This window comes from Capsicum annuum, chromosome 5 (genome assembly GCF_002878395.1).
Source record: "Capsicum annuum cultivar UCD-10X-F1 chromosome 5, UCD10Xv1.1, whole genome shotgun sequence".
Taxonomy (NCBI): domain Eukaryota; kingdom Viridiplantae; phylum Streptophyta; class Magnoliopsida; order Solanales; family Solanaceae; genus Capsicum; species Capsicum annuum.
Genome location: NC_061115.1, coordinates 172,933,563 through 172,949,259, shown reverse-complemented (window position 1 = coordinate 172,949,259; position 15,697 = coordinate 172,933,563).

Below are 15,697 nucleotides of genomic sequence, written 5' to 3'. Positions count from 1 at the left end.
AATATGATGTCTCCATTAAGTTCGGAACATCGAAAATAGCCGAATGGCAAGTTTATTTATGTTCACGAAATTTCATACGAATTTCGCAGATCCAATAAAAATTTTGGCATTTTAGCAAAGTAGCTGATTGTAGGCCTATCTAGTATGGCTACTTAAGTCTCCAAGGACCACTTTAGTTGATTGATATTTCTTATGAAGTAGCCACTTTAGAGGTCAGGCATTGCTTAAGGAGTAGCCACTTTAGCGGCCTTGCATCAGTCAACTTGAATGGCTTGGCTACTTTAGTGACCCTTTAGCCGCTTAAGCAGTGGTCTCTTAAGTGGTCAATTAACCTATTATTTAGCCATCACTATATATAAAAAATTATTTTGTAATTTCCTCCATTTTTTGAACTTTGAGCTTCATATTTGGGTGATTCTTGATGATTTCTTTGCCATAAGCTCAAAAATTTTATTTCTATTATTTTACATTAATTATATCATTAAAACACATTTAAATCATGATTCCAAAATGAAATTTGAGTTCTTACAGGTTAAACTTTAAAAAAAAAATTCTTTAATTTGGGCCTCATTTTAAACCCGTTGGGTTTTCACTTGTATACTCATATAACTTCGAGAAGGTATTTCTAAAATAGAATTTTGGTTTTACCCTTTTTCATTTTTAAAATCGTATTTCAAACTTGTGTTGGACCTGGCCTAATTATGGGTAATACGGGTATCATTAGCTTTTTTTTAACGCATAAATAATATATTTGAATATTGTAGTAGATTATGAAGTTCGTCTTTTTAAAGCACTTTAGGCTGAGACTTTGTCATTTTGGGGTAGGTTATGGCTTAAGTTCTTTTATATTGAGTGGAGTAGTTACAATATAAGTAAAGCATACTATGAGTTGGAGTAAATAAATATGGGGTTAATATGTTGAGATTATTATTAATGTTGTGTGCCTATGTTGGAGCTTCTATTCTATTTTTGTTGAGTTGTGATATATAATATTGTGTGTTGACCATGTGGGGGATTTATTTGACATAATTGGTCATATTTATGCATTTTAATCCCTATATTTTAGATATAATGCCTGTGCGAGGGCTTGTTTTGCTAACATGGGTCTTAATTAAGCATTCGTCGCTTTTATCAAGATAGAATTACCCGATTTAGGGGTTAATATGATACTAATGATGTCATACATTCATATTTATTATAATGTGCCTAATTAGAGTTGATAACCATAAATTGTGGACAAATTAAGTTGATTTCTGGGATCGCTTGTATGCGTATTGAATGGATTGGATATCTTCTTGCTGATTTGATTGTTATATTTACATTCTCATTTCATACATATACATTCATGAGATACAGAGAAACACTATTTTTAAAAGAAAACTAGACATGTTTATAAGAATCTTCTTTGTGAACACGAGCCGAAGAGGTGGGTTGAGATTTGAGATATGACATATAATATATGTCTTGTGAACACCCATAGGTCCTACCTGGGAGCTGGTAGATCGGTCGGTGTATATAGAAAGTCATGCGATGACTTTCACCATTCATCCCATCCATATTGCACTTGCGCACGCATCTTTCATGATCTTTACAGTTATCTTGACTTGGTTAGTTTTACTACATTCTTCGTATATATATTGGTGTTAATTTTAGTTTTTATATGTATATTAGAACTATTAGTGGAGATGATGTGAGATAGCGATTGAGACTTTTCTTCTTGCAGGTGATATGATCATAGTGTTGTTTTATTTACTTTATTTTTGCTTAGCTTAATTGGATTATGAGAACAAACCATTCAAATAGGCTTAGTATCCATTTGATTGTAAACTTTGAATATTGAATAATATTAGGATCAGTTATATCTCCTAATTTATGCTCAATTTATAATGAATCTGTATCTGTGAATATGAACTCATAATACCTTCGGGTCTTGAGGGGATCGTCTGTCTCCACATAGTCCTAGTTTGTATAACATCGCTTTAACAATTCTTGTACTCAAAAATTTTTGTATTTTTTATCATGTGACATTATCCGCAATACCTGTAACTCTACTATCTTGAATTATTTTTTATCTGGAATACTTTGCTCTTCTTTCCTTTGTGGAGTGGCTTGGGAGACTGCTTGTAAGTAGGTCTCTGGTGGTTTCATCTTATAACTATATTTAGTTTGGATAGCAATATTTTTATTGACTAATGAATAGTTTTCCTTAAATATCTGCTTAAGTGGTTGCATTCTTAGTACACTGGTAATAGACTCTTTTGACGATAGTGGAACGGTAGGTTTTTGGCAGGGATGGAAATTCTGCCAAGACTGAAAACCTATTTTCTAACCTTTTATCTGACTTTTTATCTTCTTCTGTGAAGGGTCTTTTCATCTTTTCCTCTGGTCAAAAATACTGGAATGGAGGTCTTAACCTTGATCGTGGCATTCCAGGTCTCATAATTTCCCTGTAGAAAAATTTTGTCAAAATATTTCGGAGACAATTTTCCCCTTTATAAAACTGAATTTGTTAACATTTGTAAAAAATAGTTTTAAAAGAATTATGAAATTGGATAACTTATAAAATTAAAATTTTCCTTTAATAGCGGATTAGTTTTTCTCTATTGAGTTTTGTCTAAAAACAGTTTGAGTTCTTATAAAATCACTTTCTTCTTTTGATATACTGTTTAGATAGGGGAAAATAATCCTTTTTCTTAAAATAGTGGTATGGAGGCCATCTAACTCTGCAATATAAGATTTTATTTTAGTGATAAAAGAAAGATCTAATATTATCTCTTCGTTGATATCTTTAGTGATTAAAAAATTATTAATAAAACAAACTCCGTCATTGCAAATACAGGCTTTGGAAAGTCTATAATTTATTTTAATTTTTTCTCTGTTGTGGAGAATAAGTGGGTGGTACCTTTTTCTAGATACTCTATAGGAATTTATCCTTCTATAATGCAATTTTCATCAGCACCTGTATAAAATAAAGCAATCTTGTGAATTTTATAATCTTTATTAATGACGACAGTAATTGGTATATGGTAACTTTGTGGTTTACCTATAGTAATTGCATTAATTCCTGATTTGTTCATAGGAAGCTTCTCGAGAGATTCTATTTCATTATTATTATTTACTTCTGATGTTTCGCCAAGCTCAAATTGATATGATTTAGGGTCTTGGTTTGGAGTTAAATCCTTTAATATTTTATTAGTAAGTGACTCTGTTTTTAAATTGTTAAGTCTTTCCTTTTAATTGGAATTTAGACTCCATAATGGAGCCAGAAATAGAAGAAGAGAATTCAAATATTGAACAAGTAGTACAATATCAAGATGGATCTATAGATTTAAAATTTTTAAGATCACAATATTTTAATCAAGCATCTTCCAATAGAAGAATGTCCTTTTCTAGACCTTCAGTCTCCAAGTCTGTAGAAGAAAGGGAAGTAACATTATAAGATATTGAAAGAAAATTAAAAGGAGTTGATTTCTCAAAAACAATTCCGAAAGAAGAATATGAATCTACCAATTTAAAAGTTAAAAAATCAAAAGTCCCACTGCTACTGAAATGCTACAAGTAAGAAATTCCCTATGCATGATTAGATCAGACATAATATTTGAACCTGACATTGAATATTTAGATAAATTATGGAATAGTCCAGAAAATTCCTTTAAAATGGAATGGAATAAACAAAAATATTCATGAAAAGAAGATATTCTTTTATAGAAAAATGGTACAATGATATGAAAATATTAAGATGTAATATTAAATTTTTTAAATGGTTTGAAATTAAAGGAAAATTAGATTATCACAAGAATTCGTTAAACATGATTTTTTATAAATGGTATACTACTAGTAATAAAATTGTAGAATCAACAATTCCTCCGTTAGAAGAAATTAGTCTACCAGTAGAAGGGAGAGTCGTTACTGCATCACCCTTTAAATTAGATATAGTAGACATTAGAGGTGACCCTACAAATAAGGATATAAATAAAATAATTCAACAAAATAATTATACAAATTAATTATTACATGTAGTATCTAAATAGATTCTTGAAGTCGAGAACAAATAAACTTTTAAAGATAAACCGAGTTCTTCTCATTATGATAAAAATTAGAAACAAACCCAATATTTAAATTATCAGAATTTTCTAATGATAAATTTCCTAAATTTGAAGAAAAGTTGGAAATAACTGATGATATTTTAGGAAAAATTAATGAAAGATTAAAATCTGAATTAAAAGTCAAAAATGATGTTATTAAAGAAAACCTAGAATTTCCATCAAAATCCACTAATAGTATAGATAATAATAGTACAAGTTGGGATTATGAAAAAAAAGAATCATAAAACTAAAGGTTGCAGAAGCCTAAATAAAAGGAAAGACTTAAGTAATAGTTTATGTTGTATATTTGAAGAAAACAAAGATAATTCCTCTCCAAAAGAATATATTAATATAGTTTGCAGTAATAAATTATCTAATTATGATAAATACACTGGTTCACACTGCATTTGAAATAATTGTTATATTAATGTTATCACCAATAATAACAAGTAGAAAGAAGTATTCTTTAATATTATCAATCAATTAGAGAATCCAAGCCTTGGGAGAAAATGTTTAATAGCCTTTAAAATATTGTTCTTAACCAACAAATTGATAAACAAATAATTGCACCCTCTACTATGGAAAATATGTTAGAAAGGATTAAAAATAAATTATAAACTACACAATGCACATATCTGTCTTTAAAATCAAGTTAATTTCAGAACAGATAAATTATTTAAAGGATGAAATAAAGATCAAAAGAATTGAATCCTCTTTAAAAACCCAGAAGTAAAAGTAAAAATTAAAAGTCTACTAGATGTCATAGAACGGGAGGTCTGCTCAGACAAATTTTCCTGATGCCTTTTGGGAAAGAAAGAGGCATATAGTTGAATTACCCTACATTGAGGGATTTGATGCAAGGGTTAGAACGAAATTAAAAGATAGGTTGGATGGAAAAATTCCTTATAGTAATTTAACTTATGGTGATATTATAAGTTTTATGAATGTCACAGGACTAGAATTATGTATAGATGTTAAGCTTAAACATCAACTGAAAAGAGATAATAAAATAACTCACAAGGAGCTAGGAAGTTTTTGTGAAATTAAACTGTTATTTCACTCCTCGTTAACCCAATTCGTCCCCCAAATGGTATCAGAGCCAAGTTACCAAGGAGGAAGTGTAACTATGAGTAGGAGCGACTAGAGCGTTACGCTGTCCTAGAGCCAGTCGAAATTAGTGTTACTCCTGGCATAATCATTTTTCTGGTTAGTAATTACTATTGTTCTTCCTCTATATTCTTAGTTTTATTTCTTTAGTTGGTAGCTTTTTAATAGAGGTTTAGACATTGGCAAACCTGGAATTTTCTTTTGGATTAGCTATGAGTGTGTGGAAAAATAGAGCTTGACCCAGAGGGTGTTCCCGTTGCCAAGCCTATAGGAATAAAATAAAAGAATTTTATGTGAAGAAATTAGTAATTACTACACAAAAATAATTATTGTGGTAGTAGTAACACCTAAAATAGATTTTTGTTCTAGGATAATATTTTTTCTCTCATCTGCAAAAAAATCTTAATGAATACTCCAACCAACCAAAACGTAATAAATAGTGTTAATGTTTCTGCTATCTCTAGTAAAATTTCTAAAATAGAAAGTGATTTACAAAATTGAAATATTCCAAAAGAAATTTTTAATAGAGTCTATGAAACTGGACACTTTGATTTTGTTAAAAATTATAATATTAGAACTTCCGAATCTATCGTTGCAATTAATAGAAATACTAAAACTATTAAATTATTAGCAGTTGAAGATATTAATAGATATAGAAAAAATTACAAGTTCCTCCACATAAGTCTTGTTCAAGTAGTAGTTAAATCATTATATAGATTAGGTTTAGATGTACCTATATGCCTACTTTTAAGAGATAATAGGTTATTAAATTTTGATGATTCATTATTAGCAGTATTACAAAGTAACCTCACTAATGGTTCCGTATGTTTTAATTGTTTTCCTAATTTTTCTATAGATATTAATGATCAAAATTCTATGGATAAATTGACATTAAATGTGAAAAAAATACATGAATTGTAAGATAAATACAAGAGAAATAGCAACAATTTATAGAGTATATTACAGATTAATGAAAACAACCTTAGCCCCTAAGGCTAAAATAATTAGTAATAAAGGAGCTACCATGCTTATGGATGCTAACCTTCATCATAATAATACCTTTGTCCCAAAAATGATAAAATAGGATGATGTATTAATAAAAGATAATTGGCATTTTGACTCCATAACAGAGTCAGAAATAGAAGAAGAAAATTCAAATATTGAACAAGTGGTACAATATCCAGATGGATCAATAGATTAAAAATTTCTAAGATCCCAATCCTTTAATCAAGCATCTTCAAGTAATGGAATGTCCTTTTATAGACCATCAATCCCCAAATCTGTTCAAGAAGGGGAGGTAACATTAGAAAATATTGAAAGAAAATTAAAAAGATTTGATTTCTCAAAAACAATACAAAAAGTGGAATATGAATCTACATATTTAAAGGCCAAAATATCAATAAGTCCCACTGCCAGTGAAATGCTAGGAGTAAGAAATTCTCTATGCATGATTAGGTCTGACATAATATTTGAACCTGACTTTGAATATTTAGATAAATTATGAAATAACCCAGAAAATTCTATTATAAAGGGATGGTATAAACAAATATATTCATTAAAAGAATGATACTCTTTTAGAGAAAAATGGTGCAATGATATGAAAAGATTAAGATGTAATATTGAATTTTTTAAATGGTTCGAAATTACAGGAAAATTAGATGATGAAAGGGATTTGTTAAACATGATTTTTAATAAATGGTATACAACTGGTAATAAAATTGTAGAATCAACAATTCCTCCATTAGAAGAAATTAGTCTACCAGTAGAAGGCAGAGTTGTTACTGCCTCAACCATTAAATTAGATATAGTAGATACTAAAGGTGACCCGACAAATAAGGATATAAATAAAATACTTCAACAAAATAATTATATAAATTAATTATTACATGTAGTATCTAAACAGATTCTCGAAGCCTAGAACAAATAAACTTTCAAAGATAAATCGAGTTCTTCTCATTATGATAAAACATTAGAAAATCATCCAATATTTAAATTACTAGAATTTTCTGAAGGTAAATTTCCTAAATTTGAAGAAAAGTTGGAAATAACAGATGATATTTTAGGAAAAATTAGTGAAAGATTAAAATCTGAATTAAAAGTAAAAAATGACGTTCTTAAATAAAACCCAAAATTTCCATCAAAATCAACTAATGGTATAGATAATAATAGTACAAGTTGGGACTACAAATAAATAAATCATAAACCTAAAGGTTGCAGAATCCTAAGTAAAAGGAAAGACATAAGTAATAGTTTATGTTGTATATTTGAAGAAAACAAAGATAATTCCTCTCCAAAAGAAAATATTAATACGGTTTGCTGTAATAAATTATCTAATTATGGTAAACACACCAGTTCACACTGCATTGCAATAATCGTTATATTAAATTTAGCACTATTAATAACAAGGAGAAAGAAGTATTGTTTGATATTATCAATCACTTACAGAATCCAAACCTTAGGAGAAAATATTTACTAGTCTTAAAAAGTATTGTTCTTAACCAACAGTTTGATAAAGAAATAATTGCACCCTCTGCTATGTTAAATATGTTAGGTAAAGAGCAAAAATCAGAAACAACTATACAGGACTTTCAAATAGAGTTACAACACTTGAAAAGAGAAGATCAAATATTTAAGTAGGAATTTAGCAATAAATCACTTACTAACAATTTAACTTCTAATGAAAAATCTCAACCATGCCAATTAAAACTTGGAGAAACATTAAAAATTAAAAGAAATAATAAAGAAATTATGTTTCTAGAGAATCATTCAAATATTGACAAACTTACAAAAGATAAAACACAAAGTTACCATATACCCGTTACATTAGTTGTAAATAAAAATTACACAATTCAAAAAGTGGCATTATTAGACACAGGAGCAGATCGAAACTACATCATTGAAGGAATGATCCCCACTAAGTATCTTGAAATAGGTACTACAAAATTATTCTCTGCAACAAGCGAATGATTAAAAATAAATTATAAAGTACACAATGCACACATCTATAATGATGGAATTTGTTTCATAAATGACTTTGTAATAACAAAAGATATAAATGAATAGATTTTTTAGGTATACCTTTGACAAATCAAATAAAACTGTATACTGATGAATTAGACGGCATCCACACCACTATTCTGGGGAAAAAATATTTTTTCTTATCTAAATAGTTTATCAAAATCAGAAAGTGAATTTATAAAAATAAAATGGTCTTTAAAATCAACTTAATTTCACAACAGATAAATTATTTAAAGGACAAAATAAAGCTCAAAAAAATTGATCGTCTTTAAAAACCCCAAAAGTAGAAGAAAAATTAAAAATCTACAACAAGTCATTGAACGGGAGGTATGCTCAGATTTTCCTAATGTCTTTTGGGAAAGAAAGAGGCATATAGTTGAATTATCCTATATTGAGGGATTTGAAGAAAGGATTATTCCAACAAAAGTGTGATCCATTCAAATGACCCATGAAATAATAGAATATTGTAAAAAGGAAATTTATGATGTATTAGATAAAAAAATTATTCGACCTTCTAAATCTCCTTGGAGTTGTTCTGATTTTTATTTCAATAACAGTGCTGAAAAAAAAGGTGCCCCGAGACTAGTTATCAATTATAAGACTCTTAATAAAGTATTAAAATGGATTAGGTGCCCAATACCTAATAAAAGTGGCCTTCTTAAAAGAACTTATAATGCCAATATTTATAGCAAGTTTGATATGAAATTAGGATTTTGGAAAATTCAAATTGCAGAAAAAGATAAATATAAAATAGCCTTCAATGTTCCTTTTGGATAATAGGAATGGAATGTAATTCCTTTTGGACTAAAAAATGCTCCATCTGAGCTTCAGAATATTATGAATAATATCTTCAATCAATATAGTCATATATCTATAGTCTATACAGATGATGTTTTAATATTTTTAGAAGACATTAACCAACACTTTAAACATCTCCAAACCTTTATAAAAATCGTCAAACAAAATAGACTTGTAGTTAGTACTAAAAAAATTAAATTATTTCAAACAATTATTTCAAACAACAATTAGATTTCTAGGATATGATTTATATCAAGGAACTTATAATCCCATTTGTAGATCCATAGAATTCTACTCTAAATTTCCAAATGAATTAACTGATAAAACCTAACTTCAGAGATTCTTAGGAAGCCTTGAAAACATTGCAGATTTTATTCCTAATATTAGACAGGTATGTAAACCTCTTTATCGGTATCTTAAGAAAAACACAATACCTTGGAGTATAGAGTTCACTAATACAGTTCAAAAAATTAAATCAATAGTTCAAAAATTTCCATGTCTAGGGATACCGCACCCAGAAGCTCTCATGATTATAGAGACTGATGCCTCAGACATAGGATATGGAGACATTCTTAAACAAAGGATTTCCATAGGATCTACTGAACAATTAGTAAGATTCACACCAGGAATCTGAAATGGTACTCAAAAGAATTATAGTACTATTAAAAGGGTAATTTTGGCTATAGTACTATGTATAACAAAATTTCAAGATGATTTAGTAAATAAATTTTTTTTACTAAGAGTAGACTGCAAAGCAGCCAAAGACATTTTACAAAAGGGTGTCAAAAATTTAATTTCTAAACAGATATTTTCCAGATAGCAAGCTTTATTATCAAGTTTTGATTTTCAAATAGAGTTTATAATGGGAGAAAACAATTCTCTCCTAGATGTTTTTGACCAGAGAATTCCTTCAGGAAAAAATGAGGAGACCCGGAAAACTCAGAATAAAGAGGAAGCCTCCATTTAGCCTTTTTTGATATGAAGAAAAAATAAAAAATCCTTTCAACAAAGAAAAGAAAAATCCAGAAATCAAATTTTTTAGTCCTGGTAGAAATTTCGTCTGTACCAAAACCTACCACTTCCTTACCATTAAAAGTATCCATGAATGCACTGGAGCCAGACGCATAAGTAGTCTCCTCAGTCACACTACAAAAGAAGGAACAACAGAGCATTCCTGATAATCTACAGGTACTGCCAATAAGAGCACTTGATAAAAATTATGAAGGAGCGAGAGTGGTTAAAGCCTTGAAATACAAAGTAAGGAAAATAATCCCCTCGAAACCTGAAGAAATTAGCTAGTTAATTTTAATAGAGTATTTCTACACTATTAGAGAATATTGAGTCCCTTTATTAGTTACTATTTTTATCAATAGAAAAGTTTTAAATAAGCAACATATTTTGCAAATTTAATAGCTTTGTGACATTATGGCACTCAATAAAGGTTCATAACAAGGTTACAAACATTTTTGGTCCTTTACTGTATTTTCAATAAAAAGAGTTTATAAATATTTTGCATAAAAATATTAGGTAAAATATCTCTACATATTAAAAGATTTTCATATATTATTAGTCTTTTTTAAAGGTTAAATATGTATGGTAAACCCCATCAAATAAATCTACATTTGGCTCTTTTTGATGAACCAAATCCTGCCTTGAAAGCCAGAGAACGGAGCTAAAATAAATACTACAATATCTATTCAAAAGAGAAGACCCAAACAATGAAGACGTAAAGAATCATCAGCATATCTCTACAACAAAAGGAAAGAAAAGCTAGAACAAAGGAAATAAAATAAAAGGTGGACCCCACAGCGTGGACCCTACAACATCTACCCACAAAACTATGTAGCTATAAGCCAGAAATTCACAAATTCATAACATAGAAGATCACAGGACTCAAAAAATCAGCAAGGCACAAGTCTTTATATCATAAGAAGACAAAAAGAAGAAAAAAAACAATAATCATTTGTAAAAGATTCAAAAGGAACATCTCTTCAAAAGCAGCAAAGGAAAGTTTAAGATAACTTTGCAAAACACTTGCAGAATAGATATATACACTGGACAGGTTTAAAAGAAATAACACATATTCGTGTATAAACAGATATAAAATAGACAAAGTAGGAAAAATATTAGTCAGCATATTTTGAGGACTATTTAAGGCTTTCAACTTGCATAAGAGAGAGCATTCTAAAATTTCCCAACTCAAAAATCTCTCTACCATCTCCCATATTTCCCATCTCCCTCTATAAAGTTCTCTTATTTTCCTAGATCAATAAAAGGATTTTTTAATTATAAATTTCTCTATTTCTCTACTGTTTTAATTAATTTTGCTTTAGATTATTTTGTTGTTCTTTTGTTGTTTTAAAGTTAAATTTGTTTTAAAGTTTAATTTGATACTTTTAACTACTTTTAAAGTAGTAATTATTTTAGATTGTTGTTTTACTCCCCGTCATCCCGATCCGTCCCCTAAATGGTATTAGAGCCAGGTTTTCAAGAAGGAGTGTGAGTATGAATAGGTGCAGCTAGAGTGTTATATTGTCCTAGAGCCGGCTGAAATTAGTGTTACTCCTAGAATAATCATTCTTCGGGTTAGTAATTACTGTTGTTCTTCCTCTATGTTCTTAGTTTTATTCCTTAAGTTGGGTAGCCGTTTAATATCTGTTTAAACACTGGTAAACCTGGAATTTTCTGTTGGATTAGCTCTGAGTTTGTGAAAAAATAGAGCCGGACCCAAAGGGTGTTCCCGTCGCCAAGCTTATAGGAATAAAATATAAGAATTCTAGGAGAAGAAAATTAGTAATTATTGCATACAAAAATAATTATTGTGGTAGTAACACCTAAAATAGATTTTGGTTCTAGGATAGTGTTTATTCTCTCATCTGCAAAAAATTTCCAATGAATACTCCAACTAACCAAAACGTAATAAATAGTGTCAATGTTTCTACTATTTCTAGTAAAATTGCTAAAATAGAAAGTGATTTACAGAATTGGAATATTCTAATAGAAAGTTTTAATAGAGTTTATAAAACTGGACACTTTAATTTTGTTAAAAATTATAATATTAAAACTTCGGAATCTACTGTTGCAATTAATAGAAATGTTAAGACTATTAAATTATTAGCATCTGAAGATATTAATAGATACAGAAAAAATTACAAGTTCCTTCACATAGGTCTTGTTCAAGTAGCAGTTAAACCATTATATAGATTAGGTTTAGATGTAACTATATGTCTACTTTTAAGAGATAATAGGTTATTAAATTTTGATGATTCATTATTAGCAGTATTACAAAGTAACCGCGTTAATGGCCTGGTATACTTTAATTGATATCCTAATTTTTCTATAGATATTAATGACCAATATGCTATGGATACAATAACATTGAATATTAAAACAAAAAATATGAATAGTAAGGCAAATATAATAGAAATAGCATATTGAGTATATTACAGATTAATGAAAACAACCTTAGCCCCTAAGGCTAAAATAATTAGTAATAAAGGAGATACCATATTTATGGAAGCTAACCTTAATCATAATAATACCTTTGTCTCAAAAATGATAAAATGGGATGATGTAATAATAAAAGATAATTGGCATTTTGACTCAATATCGGAGCCAGAAATAGAAAAACAAAATTCAAATATTGAACAAGTAGTGCAATATCCAGATAGATTTATAGATTTAAAATTTCTAAGATCACAATCTTTTAATTGTAATACCCTATTTCTGTACCTCGGACGCTACACTATGCTTACGACCTGAAGGACCACAAGCTAATGCATGACACACATTTGTTTGAGCACTGAGTAATAACAATAAAATATTATGGAAAATAGGTTGAAATTCCATAGGTTCATAATTTGAAATACTGATAAAATATAATATCTGATGAAAACATCAGAAATACTGAATACTATCTAAAATAGTCTAGTCTAAAAAGCCTCTAACAGAATTTTCTGAAAGCAGAGTTGATGGGATAAACCACCAACTAACTCCGACTACTGAAATACTAAAATAAAATATATCCTTGATAGAAGAGGAATCACTACTAAATCTGACACTGCTGGCTGAATCTGAATCTGTCTATGCACGGTCAGGAATCAGAGCATCAAAACCTATAATATGAGATATCATAGCCCAAAGAAAGAGTATGTGTCAGTACGTGGAATGCACTAGTATGCTAGATGAGATAAGTATGAATGCAAGGGTTCATATGCATCAATAATATTATAGTTTAAAAAAATGGATTCTTGGACTCTATGGGTGCAAGGAACCCATTGATGAACACCTTACATACCTGGGTATTTTAATTCTTGAAGCTCTTGGTGATTTTCTTGAGGATTGCTCTTGATTTCTTGAAATTAGGATTTTGCCCTTTTTGAGAGAGAATGTTTAATTTGGGATAAATTGGGTGAACAGTGATATAACTAGGTTAATTAGGGGTTAATTGTGTGTTTAAGACTAATTAGGGCCAAGGAAAAATAACAAATTACCCCTGGAAAAAATAAAAAATTTAGTCACTGAAGTCCCAATTTTAGGCTTCACTACGACACGGTGGAATCGCGGTGAGCCACTGGAGACCTAGCTGAAACAGTGTAAAAAGGGATGAGTGTGAAATTGACCCTTGGCACGACGCGTTGGTATCGCGGAGCCTCACTAGAATTTGACAACTGGGAAATGGCACGATGACGTGGCGTGGCCTTATCACTGTCCTTTACTAGAAAATGATAATTGCCATTTGGACTCTTAGCGTGACGCGGTGAAGTAGCAGGTGGTACATAGTATTACTAAAAATGCTATAACTCTTCACTCGGGTGATGAATTTGGGCAAATTTTATATCGTTGGAAAAATGACTGGATTTCCTACGCATTAATAAGCTCTAAAATAAAAAATACTGAGTATTTTAAAATTTTTATACATGAATACTCATGTACTGAGAGTTAAATTAAGCTAGGGAAATACGGGGTATTCATTAATCAAGAATCTTCCAGTAGAAGAATATCCTTTTCTAGACCTTCAGTCTCCTAGTATATAGAAGAAAGGAAAAGTAACATTAGAAGATATTGAAAGAAAATTAAAAGGAATTGATTTCTCAAAAATAGTTCCAAAAGTAGAATATCAATCTACAAATTTAAAAGGTAAAAAATCAATAAGTCCCACTGCTAGTGAAATTCTAGGAGTAAGAAATTCCTTATGTATGATTAGGTCAGACATAATATTTGAACCTGGCTTTGAATATTTAGATAGATTATGGAATAGGACAGAAAATTCTACTAAAAAAGAATGGTATAAACAAAAATATTCATTAAAAGAAAGATATTATTTTAAAGAAAAATGGTGCAATGATAGGAAAAGATTAAGATGTAATATTGAAAATTTTAAATGGTTTGAAATTACAGTAAAATTAGATGATCTAAAGGAGACGTTAAACATAATTGTTAATAAATGGTTTACTACTAATAATAAAGTAGTAGAATCAACAATTCCTTTGTTAGAAGAAATTAGCCTACCAGTAGAGGGTTGAATTGTTACTGCCTTACCTTTTAAATTAGATATAGTAAATACTAAAGGTGATCCTACAAATAAGGATATAAATAAAATACTCCAACAAAATAATTATACAAATCAGTTATTACATGTGGTTTCTAAACAGTTTCTTGAAGTCAAGAATAAATCGACTTTTAAAGATAAACCAAGTTCTTATCGTTATGATAAAAAATTAAAAACTCATCCAATATTTAGATTACCAGAATTTTGTAAAGATAAATTTTCTAAATTTGAAGAAAAGTTTGAAGTAACCGATGATATTTTAGGAAAAATTAATGAAAGATTAAATTCTGAATTAAAAGTCACAAATGACAAGGTTATAAGAACTTTATCAGAAAATAATGATAACAAAATAAATAAACTAAGCTCTAAATATTCAGTACAAAAGAATTATTATAAAAAGTCCATATTTCCAGATATGTAGTATGAAGAAAATGAAATTTTATATCATACTTCACATTCTGGAAAAAAAAGTTGCGGAATGGAATAAAGATGGATTAGCAGAACATCAAATATATAATAAACTACATGTAATGGGAATGACCATTATGGCAGAAAAATTTTCTAAAATGACATATAAACAAGCAGCGTTTATGATTATATCAAGTTTTACAGGTACTATAAAATATTGGTGGGATAATTACCTCACAGATAATAATAGTCAAAGCATTTTAAATGCTACAACAATTACTCAAGTTATTAAGACTGAGTCTGAAGGGAAAACGATTGAAAATCAATTTTGAAAAGATGCCACCTCCACTTTGATTTATAGTATAGATAAATATTTTATCGGAGAACCTCAACTTTTCAAAGATCGATGTTTAGAAATATTATCAAATCTATCATGTCCAAAGTTAGATGATTTTAGATGGTATAAAGATGTTTTCCTCGATAAAGTCATGATTAGTGAAGATTGTAATCATGATTATTGGAAGGAAAAATTTATAAGTGGCTTACCAACATTATATGCCGAAAAGGTTAGAACAAAATTAAAAGTGTAATGCCCCGCATTTTGGGCTACAATATAGACCATGATTTCGATGCGTTGATATTCTCGAAGCCATAAATCCTATGCCAATATGGCATGTTAATAATTTGAGTAGTATGTGAATCCATTCAAGCTTGAATTTAGACCATAGAG